The following is a 23705-nucleotide window of genomic DNA, read 5'->3' on the forward strand; positions in this document are numbered from 1 at the left end:
ACTGATTTTCCTTTTAATTATTGATCATTGGTTCCCTGCTTCTTTACGTATCTAGTAATTTGACATCTGGACATAATAAGTTTTACCTTATTCAAGTGCTGGATTTTGTTTTCCTTCTTCAAAGAATGCCTGTTGTTTTTCTCTTTCATGCTGTTGTGAATTAGCCTGATCCTTTTCTTTTGTTAAGTTTCATTGGAGCAAGTCTCATTATAACTAGCCACACTATTATAGTATGTTCCTTTTGGCCTCTCTGTTTGATGTCCAAGTTGTCCCAAATTTGTCTGTTGTTATTGAAACAAGTTGAAAATTCTCTAGCTTGGAATGATCTCTTCCAATTGTTTATCTTACAACTCCTCAATTGTACTTTACTCAGCTTTATAGACTTTCCCTTTATATATGTTCAGCTTACTGTTCATTAACAGAATCACTGGAAACCCCACGTAAATTTCTGCAGTTCCTCTACTCTGCCATGCAAATTGCATATATTAATCTCCTTGAGTTCCCATCTCAATTGCCTCAACTCAGTGAGGCTGTCAGGCTCTGCCAGAGTTCTCCTTTCCTCCACCACAGCCCAGGATGTGTCTTTAAACTTAAAGCTGGGAAATTATAGTGCCCATCTCATTTGTTTCTCCTTTCTTAAAGAACAGTTTGTTGCTGCCTGTTATCTGTTCTTTGAAAACAACTATTACACATATTTTTTTTCCTAGTTTCTATTTTTTTATTTTACATTTTATCTATGATAACCAAATGGTGATGTGCTGAATCTAATTCAGCTGATTCTTATTCTATAATGAGTACAATTTTTAAGCCAGTAATTTAATTCCCTGCCTCCTAAGTTTCTATGAATCCACATTTCTTGGCCTAAAGCTCTGTTTAGAGTATCTACTGGGAAGTGTTGTTGGTTGTGAATATAGACTATTTGTGTGCTTGCATTGAGACAGGAGACATTCATAGTTTTTTAATCCTATATACACCATATATTGGAGAAATTGCATAAAGATTTCTGTTTGTTGAAGGCACCGTTCCCTGTTTTACGACACTGTTACATGTGTAAAAGTTCACTTCTATAACTTATTTGCATTGAGATGCTTCGGCTCATACCTCCATCTCGAAATAAAAGCCTGCTACAAATTTATTAACTGATAAAATCAATAAATACCCATAACATATAAGCATCAAGGAATTAAATTCATATCAAATCCATGAATATCACATCTGTATTTAGTACCCAGAATTTCTGGCGCTGATTATGAAAAGAATAATGGGCTACATGGCATTTTATAGAGAAATGTATAGCCTCAATGGGGCAAACAAAGAGATGCAAATTAAAACAATTTTGAGGTACAATTATATTTCTCTTAAACTAGCAAAATAAAATATAACTAGCACTCATTACCTCTTTGGATTCATGCTATTTATATGTCTCTTATGATACTTAAAATTTGTTATATTCTTTCTAGACTTAAATTTCACAATAAAACATATTGAACCAACAAAGCTACCTTCACACTTTAAAACTATATTTTTCCCTTTAGGAATATTCTCCAAGAAAAGTATTCCTCAAAAAGAAATTTTAAAGTAAATTAGGCTAAGCATTTATGGTCTCAGTACCACTATAAAAAAGTCAGAAATGAACTAAATGTTCAACAAAAATACCATTTCTACACAAAGTATATAAAGTTAACATAATGAAATACTCTGTTTATTTAAAATGTTAACTGTGTACTTCATCTCAAAAGATGGAAATCTTTACAGGTAATGCTAATTAGTGTGAAACACAAACTATTATAGACCCAACGATGTTAAATCATCTATATATCTATATAAATATTACAATGCTTACATTATATTTTAAAGACAATCAAATAATCCATGGTCAATATTCCAAAGGTCCATCAGTTCACATAATTTCTTAATGTTAAAGCTTGATATTATTTTGTACTAATTTTAATATCATGAAATTGTATGCAAAAACTTGACTTTCCTTTTAAACATATTTGCTTAAATTGTGTTATATACATTTTAAGCAAAATGACATGAATGTTAATAGAATAGTTGCCTTTTGCAAATTTGTGATTTTTCAAATTAAAAAAAGTATTTTGGGAAAAATTATTATGTATAAAATTGAGAAAGTTAAAAAATAATTTGAGAAAAATTAAATGTGAAAAATGTCATGGAAAGAGGCAGAAGTAGGGTATACGTCTTAAGAATCCATCACACTGAGCTGCTGTGTAAGGGGACACTGTAGTGTTTCACAGACAATAGCCTTTCCCTTGCAATTACCATCATTTCCCCCAGTTTCTGATTATTTGCAAAACAGTAACCATTTGGGCCGTGGTTAACTGTTTCTCTTCAAACATTTGACACATTCTTTATTACTTTTATAGATGTGAGTCTTTTACTAAGCCACAATTATAATTAAGACTGATGAAATCATTAGGCTTGTTGTAAACATTCAGGTTATCCAAATAGAGTTTGGCAATATTTTAAAGGTCTTCTGTCAGGTTCATTCAATGTTTAATTATTTGTTGTTAATGTTGAATTCCAGCATGATTGTTGTCATTTGTCATTATTTTCTATTGGAGTAAGTCAACTAATTTTATTTATAATATTTATGACCCATCTATATTTAAAATAATAGAAAATGTTACTTTTTTAAAGTGTTAATTCATCTCTTCTATTATTAATATAGTGGATGCCAAGAAGTGTTGTTGTTCTATTCACTTTCTGATGAAATAAATAGGTGTTTAGTGTTTGTTATGGATCAAGACCTGGTGAGACAAAAATTAAAATAAGCCATCATCCCTGACCTCAGAGCTCTGATATTCTAATGCCCCAATAGTGTCATTTAGATGAAGTGGTATGAAAAACCTAGAGAACTCTACCTAAATCCAAATCAGGTTAAGGGTTGCTGAGACAAGTTTTGCTTCTCTAACTTTTTACAGTACAGATTGTGAAAATAGATCAGATGTTTTTACACAATTAAACTTTGTGTTTGGAAGGTCCATGTGCCTCTTGTCTAATATCTGTTCCTTGTGAATCTAAGGATTGCACAAAGAATCGGGAAACCTCCTAGGAAAGCAAACTGCGGAAGACTTTGCCTGAAAGTACTTTCAGCCAGGTCGACCGGTGGGTTTTATGTCTACCTTCCAGTTTCTGAGATGTAAATACTGAACATATTATAGTAAACACACTAACAAACATTCTGCTTCACCAAGGCCTAGCATGTTTGGGGAATTTGAGTGATTATTGAAGGTGGCAATTCTCACTACCAATCCCACCAATTTTAGACCTTTAAATTTCATAAAAGGAATTATAGCCTGGGGTGACATTCCTTCCTTTCATTTCAATGAGTTTCTGATCAGTCTTAAAAGTGAAATTAAAGACATATGTAAAAATCTCTTTGAAAGGTTTCCTCTTCCAAAGTACCACTGGATTGGAGTAATTTTGCTATTTTATACAGTTACTCAAGACTTTTTTCAAAGGCCCTGTCTAAAGAAACCAAATTATTTTGTTACTATATTTACAGGGTCAACCTGAAATAAGTGTTTTATATGACATACTGGAAAATATTTCTTTTTAAACATAAAGATAATAATCTCATTTAAAACTTACTGTGGACAAGGTAAGGTGTTAGTGCTCCAATCTGGATACACCTTAAGATCACCTGGAAAATTTTTGAAAAAATACTGATGCACACACACAACCATAGAGCAATTAATTAAAATTTCTAGGGATACAGCTCTGACAACAGTATTTTAAATTTCTGAAGTGTTTCACTGTGCAGTCAAGGGTGGAATTCTCTTTCGTAAGTTAGCAGGCCTAGTTAGGCTGGAGATAGCCACACTAAACACTGGGTTTATAGCCTAAATTGGGAGAAATAAAGAGTCTGTGAGATGAAGTGCTTTCCTAGGAGAGAACCGAACCAAAACTATTAAAAGTAAGTCCAGAAATGCACATAATTGATCATTATATCATCTTGATCACTCCCCAAAGCATGAAAATTGGTAGTTTTGGGTTTTGGTAAAGAAACAAGAAAATATTGTTTTAACATATCCACATTAAGAAAATTAAGGTGCTTATTCAAATGGAAAAGCTGACCATAACATATATGTAGGAGGCTCCTGAAACTAAGCTCATTGAAGACTACAAATTGCATGCTTTACCTATTTGTAGTCATTGTATCTACAACAAATTCCTTTTCAGTTACTAGAGATTTACACCCAGGTTCTTTGAAATAGAAATTCCACAAAAAGAGGTGTGGGTGTGGAGGGGGGGCAGGTTCAGTAAGCAACTATTCTATTAATATCTAATACTAAGTACAAAAATTTTCAAACTGTTTAGGTTATTGAGATGTTAGTAATAAAAATCTTTTATATATGAGTGATCTTAGCAGTTGAATTCTTTTTATAAGGTCTTGGGCAAGATTAGTACTCTACACTATTTCCCCCTAAATGTAAATAAATGGTCATGAGTGAAGATGACTGCACAAGCTCTCTGGGGTATACAACAGTGGGGAAGTTTTTTTTTTTGTTTTCTTGTTTTATAAAGGATATGCCTCACAAACTTCCACAAGGTGCTTTATAAAGAGAATAGACGTTGGTGGCAGACAGGCCTGTGTTTTAATTATACCCCTGTTTACTAATTGTGTGATATATGACAAGGTCCACATGTTGTAGTTTAATTTCAACAATTATAGTTTCTTTTTTATAGTCACCATTATTATTCCTCTTTCCTTTCCCAACCCTTTAAATATCAGTAGCCTTCAAAAGTTGTTAATATTTTCTCCCTCAACACATTTTGCCCATTACATTCACCTGGACTCCTGGCTTCAGATGGTGTCTCTAAGCTGGAGAAATGATCTGAGCCTGCTTATAGCCCTGAATATTTTTAGTGAATAAGATATCTGATTATGTCCTAGACATGCCTACTTAAGTCTTTTCCAGGTATCTTAAAGCTCAACATATCCAATTTTAAATTTATCATCATTCCCCCAAAAGACTCCTTCTTATGTATTCCTACCTCAGTGAACAGTACTTCTAGTATGATTCAAGTTAAAAATCCGAAAAAGAAAATCTGCATATTTAACCTTATCTGCAATATTTAATCAATCACCAATTCATGTCAGTCTTCCAGCTAACATGTCTTTGAGTCTTTGATTATATGCACTTGTACTCCATTCTTATTACCACTTTCTTAGATTAGGTTAATCACATAAATCTTAATTTAGGTTAATTATTACAAAAGCTTTCTTAACGACTTTGCTGTCTCTTGACTTGCAAATCTTTTTTTTTTGTTGTTGCTTTATAACCATAATAATCTTCTAACACAACTCTTTATATCATTTTTGTGATCAACAGCTTACATGACTCTATGCAACTTTTCAAGGCTTTTTTGATCTAGCAATCTGGTACTTTCTTTCATTTCTTAACATTTTCCACTTGCATGATTCTAGCATATTAACTCTCACTTCTAGTACTTTCCACATGCTGCTACCTCTGCCCAAAGCTCCGTATCTACCCCCCCCAAATATATATGTATGAATTCATATATATCTATATAAATTCACATATATATATATACATTTATATTTCTCTATCTATCTATCTATCTATCTATCTATCTATCTATCTATCTATCTACACCAAATTAGATTCTTTCTCTGCAACTGAACTTTCAGTTTAAATTCAGTAAAAGTTAATGGAATTGTTATTGCAGTTATCCTTTCTTGTATTAGGATTGTACTTAGATTTGTGGGGGGCAGATCATTTTTTCCTTCAAGTTCATATGTTTCTGGATAACGAGGCGACAAAGCTGCACCTGAATTCAATTTTGATCAAAAGGTCCTGGATTTCAAGACTGATGCCATAATTGAAAGAGATTTTAAGGATCTTGATCTAAGAATGAGCAGCTTTTGCTTTGTGGGAGGATTGTAAGTAGTTATGGTCAGAGGAGAGAATGTTAGATTATAAATGTTGTCACAACAGTTTATACCTCATCTCAACAGATGGTTGAGCCACCTTTGAATTTGAGTGGCATTGAGCCTAATACGATGTTACCAACAGAACGTGGTACAAATGAAGTTATGTCTGAACCCAGGCCTTAAGAGGCCTCAGACTTTCCTCTTGCTGCTTCTTGGGATCACAGGATGACATGTGAACAAACATAAGAGTCTGCTAAAAGATCAGAGAACATGAGAATACATATAAGCCATTTAAGTTGAGCAATGTCACCACATCCACTGCCCGAGCTATTCCTAGGAACTGATCACAGATTCATGAGTGGAGCCATTCAGGGCCACTAGATCAACCACCCACTTTAGAATGACCAAGTTAAAAAGATAAGATCACATCACTCTTCTGTTCCACCCTTTGCAAATGTTCTCCATTGTACTCAGAATAGAAGCCACCTCAACCAGGATCAAATCATTCTGACTCTTCTTTTTCTACTGATACTCTTGCCCTTTTATTGGTCACGTTGGCTTCATTGCTTACTCCTCAAATAGGCCAGAGAAGTGAGCATTTAGCTATTATCTCTACTCCTAATACTTTAACCAGTAAACCACTTAACACCCTCACCTGCTTAAGGCTTTGCTTTAATATCACCTTCTTATTGTGGACTACAGTAATAACTTTCACTTAAATCTGGAGCCTTTTCAGGGTCCCTTTCCTACTCTAATATTTCCTATAGCACTTATGCTTTCTAACATAATATATAATTTATATATTTATCTTATTTATGTTTCTCCACCCACAAGAACCTAATATATAAATATATATATATACACATATATGTATATATACACACACATTTTTGTTATTATTTTTTTTCATTTTGCATTATAGTCTAGAGATTTTGCCATGTTTTAAAATATTCTTTAAACATTTTAATGTTTACAACGTTAATTTAATCTGAATGATTATTGGAGTTAAGTTTTGCACTATTAGATATAATGCATGAATGAAACTCTTGTAAATGAGTTTGTGTTTCAGAATAAATCTAATACAATTTGATGGATTTACAATATGATGGATCAGAGTTATGAAAATTTTAAAGTCACGTTTTTTCTAAATGCAAATATAATTATCGTTCAATATTAATCTCTTTAAAAAGTGAAAATTAGGTAGCAATTAAGTAAATAAATGACAAGTGACTCTGTGACTGTTATTATTTGTCTACAAATAATGAAACAAATATAATCTTTCATATATATGTTTATGACAATATATATACATGTATAACATCAAAATATATAAAAACATATTTGTGTAAGCTTATATATGTTATAGGGCAGAATTTTGATTAAATTCTTACATCTGCATTACATTATAGGCAATTATGCCTGTATAAAATTAAATATTATCCACAAATAAGGAACTGGATTACAGTTGGGATTCTGCAGTTCAGTATTATTTTTATATGAATATATTTAAGATAAGAAATTAGTCTAGAGGTTAAAATTATTATGTAACCTTTAACTTGCATGATTTTATAATGAATGTCTTCCTTTACAGATTGCATGGGTTACTTTTTTCTCTAGGAATAAATGACATGGGTTGAAAAATGAATATTTTATTTTATGTTATTAATCAAGACATTAAAATATATACTGCCTAGAATATTTATCTGATAATCTAGAAAATGTAGTCATAACTGATCATCTCAGCTTTTTTCATTGTGACAAAAACTATTAAAGAAGAAAAATGAAAAATATTCATCTTTGCCCTATGATAGGGTGCATATGAAAAACATTTTATGTTCTTATTCATAGTTTTTGATGATGTACATTTTGTAGAGATTTTTCTTTTTACAGAAATCAAACAATTTTGTTCATCTTGACCTGTCTTCTAATACTTAAGACAATGCTGGAAGGTGTTTATGTAAAGGAGCTAATTTTTCCCTGATGATTTGATTCACATTGATTTCCTCCTTCAAAAGCACCTTTTGTAACTTTTTTCTGAAACATAAAATTAGCAACTCATTACATGCTTTCTTGTTCAATGCTGGCTCCAGGGAAAAATGTGAATTCCCAAAGGTCGTCTGAGATCCTCCTCATCTCTCCTTTTTATATACTTTTCCTACCTTGTAGGAAGCCTCTGGCTCATATTCTCTAAGATCTTTTTCAAAAAAAGAAAAAAAAAGGTTTACCATGAGTGTCAATTACTATTAAATAATTATTTTCCTCTTTCAATGTTCACCATTTTAACTTTTTGGGCAAAAGGTTCTGTTGCCTAAAACAAACAAACAAAAGAAACAGTTCCACATTTTAAGTGGGAAGTATTCAGTGATCCTAAAATCATAAAATAGAGATTTACCGGTTATTCCTTTTCCAAAAGCCCAGATTTTCAGATTACTTTTTTCAGATAAAGGTTTAAGTGTAGTTTGTACAAGTCAGTTGTAAGTAAGTTTATAAAGAAAAAAAAAATGCCTTTCTGCTTTTGTATGCCTTATAGCACCTCACACAATAGATATATTTCAGGGGTCTCATGCGCACATACAGATGGATAAAGTGGTTATTGGTGTATGTTATTTTATTTCAGTGGATTAGACTAATTAGAGGGAGTTTATCTTCTGGTTTGGGTAAATATAATTCTAGGCATCTCTCCATGTTCATATACCCCAAAAGGTACAGATATATATTTGGATAAAGTATTTTTATAGAATTGTGATAATACTATATAGTAAGTAAGAGTTTTTTTTATAATATAAAGTATTGGTTTTATTTGTATTCAATTTGAACAGGAAAAATAATCTGAATTGAGTAAGACTTTCGAACTTCACATAATTTTTTACCAAAAAATTACTGTTTTTAAAAAGACATTCTTACATTCTTCCCCTTGATTTATAAGGTCTATGTCTTTTATTTAAAATTGGGAGAATTTGTGAATGTTTCAACCAATAGAGTACGGCAGGTTTAATGCTATATTACTTCTGAGGTTAGGTCGTAGAAGGCCACACAGCTTCCACCTGATTTACTTGTGGCTCCTACTATGGAGAAAGTCAGATGCCATGTACAAAACACTTTTGTCATAAAACCTCATGCTAACCATCAGACAAGTTAAGCACAGCTTTCTATCAATCTCCAGACATGGGAGAAAAGCCCTCTTCCATTGTTCAGTTGAGTGCCAATAAGTGTTCTCAGTCCCTACCAATAAGGAAAAGAAAATTCACTCAGCTCAGCCCTGCCCAAATTCATGACCTACAGAATCTGTGAGATAAATTAGAATGGCTGGTGTTTTAAGCTGTTAAGTTTGTGTTCCTTTCTTTTAACATAGTAATATATAACCAGAACAGCTTTCGAAACAAAGAAATCTCAATGATTTTCAAAGAATTGTAAAGTAAAAACTTCCATACCAAACAAAGGAATGTAATACTGTATAAGCATAGGTAAAGTGAACCCAGATAATATGAAGTCCAAAACAAAAGATAAGCCAAGGACTCTGAGAGGAATTTAAAATTAAAAAACAAACAAACAAGTTATTTGTTATAAATGATATGATGAAGATGCTGGAAAATTTTAACAAAACTAAGAAGGGGTATTATAATACTACATATTTATAAAGTAATTACACTCTGCCCCCTTCCTGACTCTTGTCCTCTTAGCTTTTTTCAGGTCTATTCTTTTTAAGAAAAATATCCCTAATAACAATATTATTTTCTTAATGGAACAAAAATCTATTGTTTTCCTGTTCTTCTGAAGTGAATAATATTTGTATATACATATACTCATAAATACAGTCACACAACCTATAGACTATTCAATAAAATGAATATTAATTATGTTTCTATGTCTTTTACTTAGAAGTATCTTGTTTTATTCATTATCCACAGAAAAGGTTGCAAATTGAAATATTGTTAATTATAATACAATACAGTAGTTTTTTTTTTTCTTTTTGGTATTTATCATGTCACCTGCTTTAATATATTTTTATCAGAACTTTGAAAGTATAAATTTAGTTCATCCAGTTTATGGGAAATGACCAGAAAAAGCCAGTCCTTATTGTCAAATCTATCAGCCAACTCAGTCCCTTAGGTAAAAAAAAAAGTCTGCCTTGCTTTTCAATTCAAATGAGCATATTAATATGCTTCTCAGTTGTGCCACCCCTCCCATCCTCCATCCCAGGGTCTCACTTCTGAACTCTTAAGATAACAAGATGAGGCATGGTGGCACCTCTGCCTTGACTGTTTTTTAGGATGTTCTGTTTGTTTTTGTTTCAAGTGACTCACCCTTAGATGTCACACATTCTTTGACAAGTGGGGATTGGAAAATTAAAATTTTCAAAATAGCCATCTGATAAGCACCCAGATGTTTCTATATCTTGAGGCAATGCACCAATCTGAGATGCAGGAGTTTTTCGGAACTACATTCTTTTGTGGGAGTGGGAGAAGGCAGCTTGTAAAAAGTTAGATGGGAAAGAGAGCTAGCCTGATAGCTACATAAATTGTTGGCATATTCTCAAGCAGGTCAGTTTTAGAAAGGAATATATGTGTAAGTTGGAAATCTATAAGGTGATTTGCTTAAAACTCCCTCCCCTTACCCACCCACTGCTTTGAAAATCCAGATGTAAATCCAGGTTTATAAATCTCTTATTTAAAGAATACTGATTTAGAAAACAATAAACACGCCAGATTTTATATTGATTTAATATAGTACTTAATGACATGTAAATAGTAAACTTTACTATTACTCTATTTCTATTGATATTTCTATTGTAGTTATATTATTAGTGTTATTTATTATTAGGACTTTACTCCAGAATCCACCGTGTCTATTGTTATTCATTACTTATCCATCAGCGTGGGAATGAGTCTTGGGTAACGTGGAAGTGCCTATTATAAATTCCCAGACCACAGAGTATTACGTAGCTGTCATCTGCTGACCCATATGACAAAGAATTGATAACCTTTTTCATGCTTTATCTACGTTATTTAATTTGTTGCAATAAATTAATAAAAGTGAAGATTAGATAATTTTATTAAAACTAATTCCATGGTTTTTGAAAGTACATAATATCAATTCCTTCACAATGCTTTTTCATTTTGTTAAGATCATACAAGTAATCTCCACTTCATTATTCAGTAAGAGCTCAGTCATTTACTCATCATATTTCCACTGTTATTTTCTGTAACTGTTCATGTGCATCTCATCATTTGGGCCACCCTCATTACCACTTTAGTCTAACATTTAGTTACTATGTGCCCTTAGATTATGTCTGCTTTATTCGTCACTATATCTTCAGCATTTAACCTAGTGCCTGAGTTTTGGATGGTTTTCAAAGTTTTTTGAGGGATAAACTAATGAATTAACAGAAAATTGGCAGAAATTTATCCTTGATTAATAATACAAAGCTTGCTATTTATTTTTCAGATTTTTGTTTGATTATCCTTTGGTAGAATATAAATTAGCAGCTCCAAAAAATAAAGTCAAATTGCCTTGATCCAGGAAGCAAAGTATATGAGGGAATACTGGCCAGGCTAAAATGAAAGAATTTAGGTCAATATAAAAATCTCTGAACATTTGAAAAGTAATAATACCATAACTTAATAATAATCATAAAACAACCCCCTAATACATACATCAGCTGTGGTCCTTAATCTTTAAAAGATCCAAACACTTATTTTACAAATTAATTGTTCTTTATGATCCCAATAAAAAATATGCAGTTTTTTTCTAAATTTAAGCATTTCTTTGAATATGTTATTTTATATTTTGAGATCATATATTTCAGTATGTTTGTTTTTTACATTACTTTTAAATAATTTTTATACTAAATGGATCCATATTTATTTAAAAAATATCACAAACGTTTTGTGCAATGAAATATTAATACAGTTGAAACCTATTTGTCTTATTAAAGTTTAGTACTCACCCTGTTCTATCATTGTCATTTGAACCTTTTTTGTTTATAAATTCTATTTATCCTTTTGAGAATAAGTGTCTTAAGTATTGCTTAATTTCACATGTGTGCATATTTTTCTCTTACATACTTTTAGAGAATTTCATTTGGCATTATTTTTGTGTAGCTATTCATTTTTGAATGATTTTACTTCCATTAAATTGAATTATATTTATGGCCTTCTCTCTGTTTTTATAACCTGCCTTATTAGAGTAATCACCAGGTAACTTTTTAATCGGCCAATAATAATATATTTAATTATTGTTATAAAATTACTGACCTGTAGTTAATGCACTTGAAAAGACAATTTCCCATTCAGCTGATATATGTTCTATAATAAATTCTAAAAAGTAATTTCTGGATACACATGATTACTATCCATCTGTGCTTGGTTAAAAGATCAGTACACAAATTCTTTTTTATAGTGTTCTCTGAATGCTCTTCTTTGTCCAGAATCTTGAAAGTTACTCCATCTCCTTTGACGTGGGTTGATCCAGACTGACTTTGTTAATAATGACCTGGTAATTTATGACTAGCTGTCTCCATGTTAAAGGACTATAATTCTATTTCACAAGTACTTCTATGTAGTTCAAGGAGATGCCAATACCAGGAGGTAAGAAGAAAAGAGCAACTTCTCTGATCCTATGATTATAAAAGACATCAATTTCATTGTAATCTGAGTTTTTTATCCTAAAACTAGAAGTAAAACATCCAATTTATAGCTAGGTTATGGACTGATAGGGTTTTGGTCAAACTTTCCTGTAAAACACCTTAGCAACGGTTTTTTGCACAAACATTAAAGTGCACTTCAGTTTACTAAATTGATCTTTATGGTAAATTAAAGGCAAGTGAAGAAGCCACCTAGACTCTAACACTTATCTTGAACTAGAAGTGTCATATGAAGTTTAGACAATAATCTGAATTTCACAGTGAAGTTCTTCTATGCAATTCAGACACTGAAGAGCAGTATTATAATAAAAGATGCCTCACTGTAAGTCAATAGAAGTGAAATAATAATTGCCTAATTTTCAAGATTACTTCTTATTATTTGCTCTCCCAATTATTATGTTTTCTAATTTCAGATAAATATCCTAAAGAGCAACTAAAATGTAAGAAAAAAAAATAGAGTGTTTAACATCTCCTGATTGCCGTGTGTGTGTGTGTGTGTGTGTGTGTGTGTGTGTGTGTGTGTTTTCTTTTGATAAGGTTAGAAGAGCAATAAGGTTCTACAAATATTATCTTTACAATTTACCTAATCGTGTTTTGTCTCAAGTGAGATTGCACTTCTATTGAGTGATTTGATCTATCATCTCCCTTTTTTCTCCTAAATAGCCATGATTTTTGTCCTGTTTGCCCTTCGCTGTCTTGAGTAAAATCCAATCCTCAGCATCTGAACAAGGACAGAAGCTGCTGATGATCTTTCAACATTAATCTCAGTCATATTAATGATAACATTGCGTCCTTTTCAATTGTTTTTGACTCTCCAGCTTTTCTCTATAAAAACGTATAAATGACCCCAGAGCATACACCGTCAATCTGAACCTGAAGTGGCAGTAAGCATCTCTGGATTTCAGGTTCATTATTCTTTCTGGAAACACTCTGCACCTTTTCTTGAATGACATTTGGGAAAACTTTCTATTACACACAGTTAATTACTATTACACACAGTTAATTCGGGGAAAAAAAAAGTCTTTATTTTTTTCTTAAGGCTATTGCTTGCAATCAGCCCCCATTTTTGAAAATATAAAAACATACAAACCCCCATTTAGTATTTCAGAGACACTGAATGGTACACTGCATTAAAGTATATTTAGATTCTTTATACAAATTATTTTTAAGGCCTTTATAAGGGTACTTTGATCATAAACTACTTATTAAATCACCCTTTTCTACCAAACACAGTGTCAAAGGTTCTCAAACTATATTTGGTCTCTTAAACTTCCTTTTTTTCTAAAGTTTTGCTTAACTGAATGGTACATAGTAATGCCAGCTTAACTGACCTATTCAATAAAATAGCCAACTGAAATCCATTTAAAAATCTTATTATATTGATACTACTTTACAAATTGATAAGCAGCTTTTCTTTTACTGTGTAGTCCTTTATGAACCACAGAAATGTTGCCTGTTAAATATAATGAAGATATGTTAAGTAGCAATAGTTGATTTTTTTTAAATGTAATAATATTAAATCTTTTCCCAAATGGTAATCGGTGCCACTTGCTCCTTACACTCAAGTCAGCATGGCTGGCAATCAGTAGTGCTAAGTCCTGATTTCTCTGACAGTCAGAATGGTCTGTAGTTAGAGTGCCTTGTTTGTAAGTTTTCTTAGTGCCTGGTTGTGCTCCCCACATTATTTCTAATCAACGACATGGATAAAATATATACTTGATTATTGATTTTACTTTTCTGTGGCTGTTACGTTCTTAAATTGTTTGACTACAATTCTGACCCCTAGAAACTTGGGGACATAATCCATAGCATGAACTTGGACTTCGTGTGAATGTTTATCAAGGTGTTTGACTTATTACCCTGGTTATTCTATGGCCCGATCCAAATAAGAAACGGGAAAGAGGTTTTTTAAAAATTAACGATTTTAATGGCCTGAGCTGTACTTAATAAGTTTCAAACAAACAAACAAAATGTGCTATAATTTATTTCTTCTCTCTCTTCAAAACTGCTTGATGAAGTACTCTTTTTTCTCCCCTTAAATAGAATATTAGGCAGGTACCATAGCTTTCATCAGCCCCCTTAGATAATAAGAAGTTCTCCAGGCATTTTCCATCCCAGAATACTCTCAGTATCCAGGGTAATTATCAAAATGCAAAACACATCTTTTTTTAGATCATGAGAGGTTTCTGCTCTATTTCTCCATCATGCTTTTGTATTTTTTCCCTCTAGCTTCCCATGGTTTCAGATCTATTTAGGGTTGGGGCTAGGATGAAAGAAGAATAAGAGAAAGGACATATGGCTGCTTATATGGTGACCACTGCCATGTTTAGGCGCTAGTGCTTGGCAGATGTTTAAAGTGAAGTATTTTGCAGAACACGTTTTTTTGTTTTCTTGGAAAGTTCCCCAGGGAATATTCAAGAGAAATTTTTTGTGGTATCGACTGGGCAATTTGTGATGCCAGCTATCAGGTTCAGAGAGCTGCAACTTGCAAGACAGAAAAGCACAATGTTATTCTTGTTTGTGCTTCACTATCTGAGACCTGCCTCACATAGGCTTTCTCTGTTGGAGCCTCATAGCCCCACATGCAGTAAGGTCTTTTATGAGGTGACTCTCACTGAATGTCCTTGCATTTGTCATTGAAGGAACAACACTGTGCTTCCAATGCATCTCTTTTTCATAGATTAACTGTCTCAAGCAAATGGTCATTGTTTCCCAGGCTTGAGTGCTGTTCAAACAACTTCATATTAAGACTTTGGGGGACAGTTAACAAGCTCTCCGCATCATCCTTTTGAAGCCCCTTTTACTAGACCTGAGGGAGAAGAAAGCAGTTGTCTCGTAGGCTGACAGGGTACTGGGAAATTATTAGTAATTCTACATATTTTTGAGAGGAAATATCAATTTTTTTAAACCATAAGCCACAAATGGTTAGACTCATTAGATGGGTCATGGGCTGAGGGTGACTAATTCAGTTTAGGCAGCTGTGTCAGTGATCTAGCAGGCCTGGGGCCTAACTAAGGGAATGGGAGTTAACTTGGCACCTCTTGCATTCTGCTTAACCTTTGTGTTATCAGTTGAAATTGATCAAGACTTTCATTTTAATAAGCAGTCATATAATTATACCTAAGTAGCAAAAATTGGAAGATAATTCAATAATATTCGTGGGAGAAAAAAAATGAGATTTTATATAATTCAATTAAAAGAAAGACCAAAAAGGAAAGTGATCACAGGGAGAGGGCCTAAATAGCAAAAACCTGTAGCATAAAGACAAAAATATGGTTGAGTAAGTCAAATCCATCTTCACTAATTATTTACAAAGTATAGGAGAGAGTAGGAATGAAATTATTCAATTTTAATAACATTTTAATACTTCAGTTATTTTTTAAATATTTTGAAATGCTAAAGGAAAGGAGTGAAAGGTGAAATATAATTTTAAATGTTTTTAAGAACATTAAAGTTGTTTTATGATATAACTATGGATTTTTTTTTTCAAAACAATACACTGGGATATTTTTAAAGAGAAATTGACAAAGTGCTTTTGGATGTCTTCTAATGCCTAAATGCAGTTAGATATGACTTCACTCTGATTAAAGTGAAGTGTGAACAAGTATGACATTGTAGTTTCCTGTATTGCAAGAGTAGTATTCTTAAAAATTGTTTTGGTAAAACGTGTTATTTTCAACGACTCTGAAAGCAAATATTATGAACCATTATTATCAACACATCTATTAGCACCTTTTATCAAATGACTAAGGTTTGAACAGATTTAAAAAGAATGACACAATCTACATCATAGGTAATTTTTATTGCCTGAACAGAGATATCAAGATTTATTTGAATCAGCAACCTGATATATTAAATGGAGGGCAGAGGAAAAAATATATTTAAATATAGGAAGTAATGATGTAACTTTACATTGAAGGATTAAACTGATAGAACTATCCAATTATCATATGATTATTTTTTGACGTGGGTAAGTGTAATCATGTTCTTCAATTGAAAATATAGGCTCATATTTACCAATTCTTTCAATTTTTCCTCTGTTCTTTGAGCCAATGGTAGTCAATCTCAAGAGATGATAATCATCAAAATGAATGGCTAAAGCAAGACAGCTGTTTCAAGCAATAATTAAAAACAAAATGAAAGATTAGGAGCTTCAGCACTGTAGGTGATTTTCCTTTAATTCTGACCCAATATTCTAAAGTTAATAAAGTAGATGTTGCAATACATGAAATGAAAATAAGATTAACACATAGATTATTTTAGAGTCCACTAAAAAATGTATTGTTTACAAGCATTTTTTGAGTGTTGAGGACATTTTATAATGTTCTCCATCTTATTTAATAAGACAGAAGTTATAAGGAAATAGATTTTAAATGAAAAATTGTTATAAAGTTAAGTTTAATACAAATTATTTAAAAATGAATAAGTAATAAATGTCTTTTATACTTGTAGATTTTTTTACAACATTTAGAATAATGCAAAGGAAATAAATAAATGTAAAAATATGTGGATGATTCAGATATTTAAAGGAGACTGTGCAAAAAATAATTATCCTTGTGGGTTGAAAAGATTATCAGAAATGCTAAGGTGCTGATACTGCAATATTCATTGAACTAATATATGTTCTCACTCTCTTTTATCATAATGAAGCTATCTAACTACCTTCAGGGGATGTTATAAAGATTAATTACTTCATTTTTGCAAGAGTTCATAAAGTTTAATAATATTAAATAAAAGGACAAATGAAACATTGAGGTGAGAGCTATTAAACATTGTTACAAACCCACCCATTATTATTACTTATAGGGATGAAGGTCATCATTTCACTTGCATCACCTATTAATATATAGTCAGACAACATGGTAAAATTTTAGTAATATTGTTAAGAATTTACTGTATACCTTCTTTGTATAAAAAGTTTATGAAGGTTTTAATTAAATCTTGACAAATGCCACTTTTTAACATTTTCCTTCTAATCCATGACATTGTACTCTCCCTTTTTTTCTTGCTCTGTGACCCTTTTTCATTATCTTTCTTTCACCAGCTATCATCCTCATTTAACTGACTTCACAATCTATATTACATGGTCTTCACTATCTTTTCCTTTTAGGCACAAAATCTCAAACAAGTTAACAGATCCATATGGGTTTACTCTATGGGTACCTCAAAATCAATATATCCAAAATGGAACTCTGTATTTTACTTCTAGAACTTATTTTTTTCTGAGGGTTGGATCCATATATTAGAGTACATGCTCTGGAGCCATAGCACCTGGGATTGTATTACTCATTCTTCAACAACTAGCTGCCTAATATTGTGCAAGTCACTTATCTTCTCTGAGTTTTAGTTTTCTTATTTGTAAATAAGGGGTGATAAAAGTTATGAGAATTGGATAAGTTCATAAGTATGAAGTGTTTTAGTGATGCATAACTCATATTAAGCATTTAAAAATGTGGTTATATAATTGTTTCTCTTTTTTTTGTAAGAAATCAAGTATTTGCTTCTTGGTCCCTAAGACTCAGATACATCTTAGCCAACTTCACTTCTCAATTCAGTAGGTTACTTAAAACAAAACAACACCATAAACAAAAACCCTTTATTTCAATATTACTTGTTAGCTAAGACAATTACAATTAATCTCCAGTTTATCTCATGATGTTATCATGTTATTACCTCTGGAAATTTTTTTCTACTCTCGTTCTGCTGGTCAACTCCTGTTATACTTTAAACCAAAATAAGGAATCAATCACTTATCTTTTATCCCCTTTCCTGTATCACTGTAGTAAAACACATACACACACACATACAAACACACATGTTAATGCATTTTTACTACATTTCATGATATACTCCAGAAGGACATGGACCAAAACTTATTTATCATTAGATATATAGAATGGTGTATAAGCAGTGTTTAGGAAATATTTGTTAAATTTCAATCATATTTAAACTCGGCACAATGCTATTTGTGACTTTCCATAATATCAGTTTAACAGATTATCCCAGTCTTATCTTACATTATCTTTTCTTAATGAAAAACAAAACAAGAGGAAACTGTCTGCTGTTTCTATGATATATTTTAGCATATCAACACAGCTGTTACATAAGATACACAAATTGTTGCTCCTGTATTGGAACATTTGTCACAGTCTTGCCTAAATTGCAGTTGCTAATTTCAAGTAAACAGATAGATAGTAAATTGTGGGCTTCAGAAGGAACAAAGATGCTTCATTCTCATGGCTAAAAAATGTGAGTTGAACTGACTTAAGCTACTATAAACTAATAAAAATGGCTTTTTTGTCTGAGGTTTATAAAAAATAAAATGCTATTTTGTAACATTTTATTTCTTATAAATAAACATTCAAAAGATAATGACAACTCTACATTAGGAGTGTGTGTGTGTGTGTGTGTGTGTGTGTGTGTGTGTGTGTCATACGCAAAGCGCAAGCTTCCCCAGTGAGGAACATAGAAAGGCCTAGCAACTTAGATCAGTTTACTGAATAAAACTTGATATGCTAAACAGAGGACATATTTTATATTCAAAGGGAGCCCTAATACAACCTTGGTTAACTCTGAACTTTATATATACAACTATATGGTACATTTTCTGCAGTATGCTCAACTCTAAAGGGATAGTGATGTTTTTCTTACAGGGTTGTTTGAGTCATTAAACTGAATCATGCATGAGAATGTAAATAGGAAAACTGAATTAAAATCTCAATCCTGAAGAGACAACTGGGTTTATCACCTTAGTTTTTTCCCTTCCGTCCACTAGCCTCTCGGTATATTTGATTCAAAATTAGTAGTATGCTTCAGAAAAAGTACAAATTATTCAATTTCTCAGCAAATATAACTTAATGGGTATTTTGTTTTAGCCCAAAAGCCATCTCTGAGGGAATAGCACTGAGCAGAAGAGATAAAATTCCTGATCTCATGGGTGCACATGTCAACTGGAGGAAATAGGGATTGAACACATAAACACAAGAAACTATGTAACTATTTCGTGATAAATGTTATAAAAAAATCACAGAATGTTATGAGATTCTATAATAAAAGGCTTTGATACATAATGAAAAGTGGTATTTATAGTGATGAATATCATGGAGGAATTGATATTTAGGCTAAGACCTGAAAAATTATTAAGAGTTGGCCATGCGAAGTGAGTGATATATTCCAAGCAGAAAAATCAGCATGTTTATGAACTTTTTGCAATTCCACATAAAATAAAGTAGCTACAGAATTAAGTATAGTTCATCTATGTTTTATTGTTATAGTTTAATATAGATGATAGCATCAATTCTCTACTACATGGAAGTGGGAAACACAAAAAATAAATAATAGCCCAGTAAATGAAGGCCCTGGGATTTCTTTCCGTTGTTCATATGATTTGCTAGAATTCACATGGGAAAATCTAAGAAATTTATCTGAGTAGCTAACCTATGATTGAAAGTTCCCAATAAGGACCTGCCAGTGGAATAGAATATTTGGCTCATGTTGATTTGAAATCTAGTGAATTACTTAACATACCTATATTAACAATGATTAGCTCATACAAGGTATTCTGGACTGGAGATCAATCTCTCAGATTGATTTACTTATACAAACTTGCAGATGCCCATGAAAGCAATGATAATTGTGAAGTGGCAGAGTTTGCCTTTATTGGCATAGTTCTGTGCTTATTTTTGTACCCCGACATATCTAAAAATATAACTCACTAAGGTAAGGAGTAGATACTGTGGAGAGGGATATGAGGATATACAAAGCAAGGACTTTTGAATCAGACACTTCTGGTTAAAATTACATCTTCGTTTCCATGCATCATGGCAAATACTTTAATTCTTGTGTGCTTCATTTCCCTTGTATTTAAAATACAACTGATAATATAATATCTCTGGCAATTCCTGGAGTTAATACTCTTAATGGCGTTTGACAAGTTTAGTGTTTGGGCCATTAGGATCCGTTCTCTCAGTGATAGCACTTTTTGGGTCCTGAAGTAATAAAGAGAACATAGTGAGGACAGAATTTTATATTTTATTAGTTACAATGTGTTCTGTATTATCTGAGGATCAGTGCCCTAATAACACAACTAAAAAAAAACACAAAACAATTCACAAATCTATTGTAATTCAAAATTCCTCTTTTGAAAATGTTTCTACCTCTAACAAAATCATAATCACCAGTATTCTATGATTGGGTCATAGGGACCCGAACTAGGCAATATATATAACTGCATCCTTTCCCTTTGGGCAGGAGGTATTCTCTTATATTATTGTCCTAATATTGATTTTCTATCATATTTATCATTAACTCTTAAAAAAAGAACCAAAAGTTGGTTTCTAGTGTGGGTGTGTGTGTTCACCTGAAAGTAGAATAATGAATACAAACATATATACTGGAACACAATGAAGCTTTTCTCTTTGTAGATTCCAGCTTTTCTTTATTTTCAGAACTGTCCTGCAACAAAAATATATTTTCTGGCATTTGTTCAGTTATCACCTTGAAGTTCAACTGCCTTTTAGGTCATTGATAGTTGAACTAACACAGAGACAATATTATCAAATCAGATTCACATAGATCAGACATTTCACCCCAAATCAAGTTTTAATATGACCGTCAATAATATGAAAAATCAAAAGGCTCAAAACATTTCTGGGACAGCAAGGGTAGCTTGTCAGAACCTATCATCCTGAATTGGGTATTCACCTCTTCCAGAATAATAGATATGACCCACAGGTAAGGCCCATAGTATCCTATCCAACTGTGCGAGCATTTTTATTTTGAACCATCTCTTCTTAACCCCAGAGTTGTGCAGCTCCTGAGGGAAACATGCCTCAGATACCTTGAGTACTTTTACCAGAGGGAATCCTTAGCCAGGGGTATCTTGTTAAAGGTAATTCAGAGATAAAGTCTCTTCCTCTTAGCAAATAGCATTAGTCTGTGTTCCCAGAGGTCCAGTTGACAAAAAGATGACACCAGGTTATCTGCTTATTTTCCTCACCCTGTGAGCATCACTCCTATAAAATAAATGACTGAATCCCAGACCAGAAGCTTTCACTTCCTGCCAGGAGTATTATTTATTACTTTCCATAGTATTGTATACAGGTAGTTTTAAAAGTCAAATATTGCTAAATATCTTATAATAAAATTCACTTCTATTTCTCTGCTCAGTCCTATCCAATAATGTAAAAACATGTCATGGATTTTGGTATTTATCATACAATTTTAAAAATATACATTTGTTTAATCTAGCTAAACATATTTGCTATCTTATTTTTATTTTATATCATTTCTATTCTCATTACTACTTCTTCCATTTATTTTTATTTCTATTTACTAATTCAATTATTGTGTCATTCTAGTACCCTTTAGGGAGTCCTTTCTTACATAGATTGTATAGCCTGAATATCTAAACTCATACCTATCATATTTTCTCCTTGTACATAAAAGTTTTATGTCTCTAAGAGAACTTAATTCTACTTCTCAAACTTTAGTACTTCATCAACAACACCTTTATTGTGATGTTCTGAATGTCTGGTTCGTGGTAAAAAAAAAAAAATCTGTTTCTTAGAGTGGTGATCACTGTGAGAGTCTGCAGGCTAGCCACTTTGTTGGACCCCCATTCCAGGAGAATATTTACTGTGCTGGAATTTGCTTATTGCAGCTTCTGAACGTCAGATGAAGCTCAGAGATGCAGGTTACTTGCCACAGTGTCTTCCCAGTCTTGGTGTTCTCTCACTCTGGGAGTAAGGCATGCATCTCTGACTTTCTGTATCTTCTGGAAGACAACTGTTAAAGAAGGTCTTCTCCTATACCCATGTTCTTGTGACAACAGCTCTACCTTCTAGGATGTAAAAAGAGTAATTGCTTTATCTGCATTATTTTACTTATTTCACACAATACACCCAGAAGGTAAATACTTTTCTGGTGATTCCAATGTATAGGTAAGAAAATTGATTTTAAACAGTGAAGTTAAATTACCGAAGTTGCTCTGTTTGTAAGCAACAGAGTTTGGGCTTCAAACTCAAATTGCCTCACTACAATGCCCTCAAACATTAGGTGTTCTATTAGTTTGATTGTAGGATTGTAGGCCTGACTCTAGAGCAGATGTGGGGAGTGGGAGTGGGTTTCTATGACTTAGATGTTTGTTCATTAGTTATCCATTCTCATAGGAAACCTTGCCCTGCAGGGTTTCTGCTTACTGTAGTCACTTTCTTAATGGGGGAAAAAAATCTTCACAACAACATTTGCTGGTTGCTGTTTCTTATCCTATATACCCCAGATCATGTTCCAAATGAGGGTTCAGAATATGATTTTATTAAAGTGCCCTTCCCTTATTTTCCAGGCCTTCTTGCAGTGAAAAATGAAAGTTCATGTTATTATGTCTCCCCTAATCTGGTCTTCTGTGCATTCTAACAATCAAACTATTAATGTTTCTGTCATAGAGATAAGAATATTCCTACTTTTCTGTATTAATGGAAACATGTCTCTATTTGTATGCTTAGTTGAACATTTCCATGGTTATCCTGCAATGGTAGAATTAGACACCAGTTTTCATATCACTATTTTAATTCATTAGCTACATGTTTGTTTTATTAGAAATGGTCGAAATTGGGCAAGAAGGCAGATAGACTTCTCTGATTTTGCCACCTTTTCTAACTCATAATTTTCAACCACACACACTCTAGTCAAACAAAAGTAGACTCTAGTCTACTTTCCTGTAATGCTTAGTTATGCATACTTAGTTTATTTGCCATTTGTCACTATCATTTTCCTAATTTTTAATATCTCCTTCACCCTATTCTGAATTTACCCAAATACCTTCACGACATCCGGCTTAAGATGTATATTCTCTATAAAGCCTTCACTGGTTCCCAACTTAATCTATTGTGTAGCCACGTTTGAGATCCCCTGCCTTAGTATTATGTTGAGAATTTGACAATGTTTAGTAAACCTGTGATTAAGCATGCATCAGAGAACATCAAAAGAACATCCAGGAATAAGAAAAATTTCCATAGAAGAAAGTTTTAGACTTCAACATGGCTAAATGAACTATAAATTGTGAATGCTAAAGGGTAGCTGATTGAAGCAGAAGTAATGATGTAAAGATAATAAAGGAGGTGTAGTAATGGAGACTTTCAA

The sequence above is a fragment of the Rhinolophus sinicus genome, chromosome 2, assembly GCF_057876585.1.
Source record: "Rhinolophus sinicus isolate RSI-liver-muscle chromosome 2, RSI-T2T, whole genome shotgun sequence".
Lineage (NCBI taxonomy): Eukaryota > Metazoa > Chordata > Mammalia > Chiroptera > Rhinolophidae > Rhinolophus > Rhinolophus sinicus.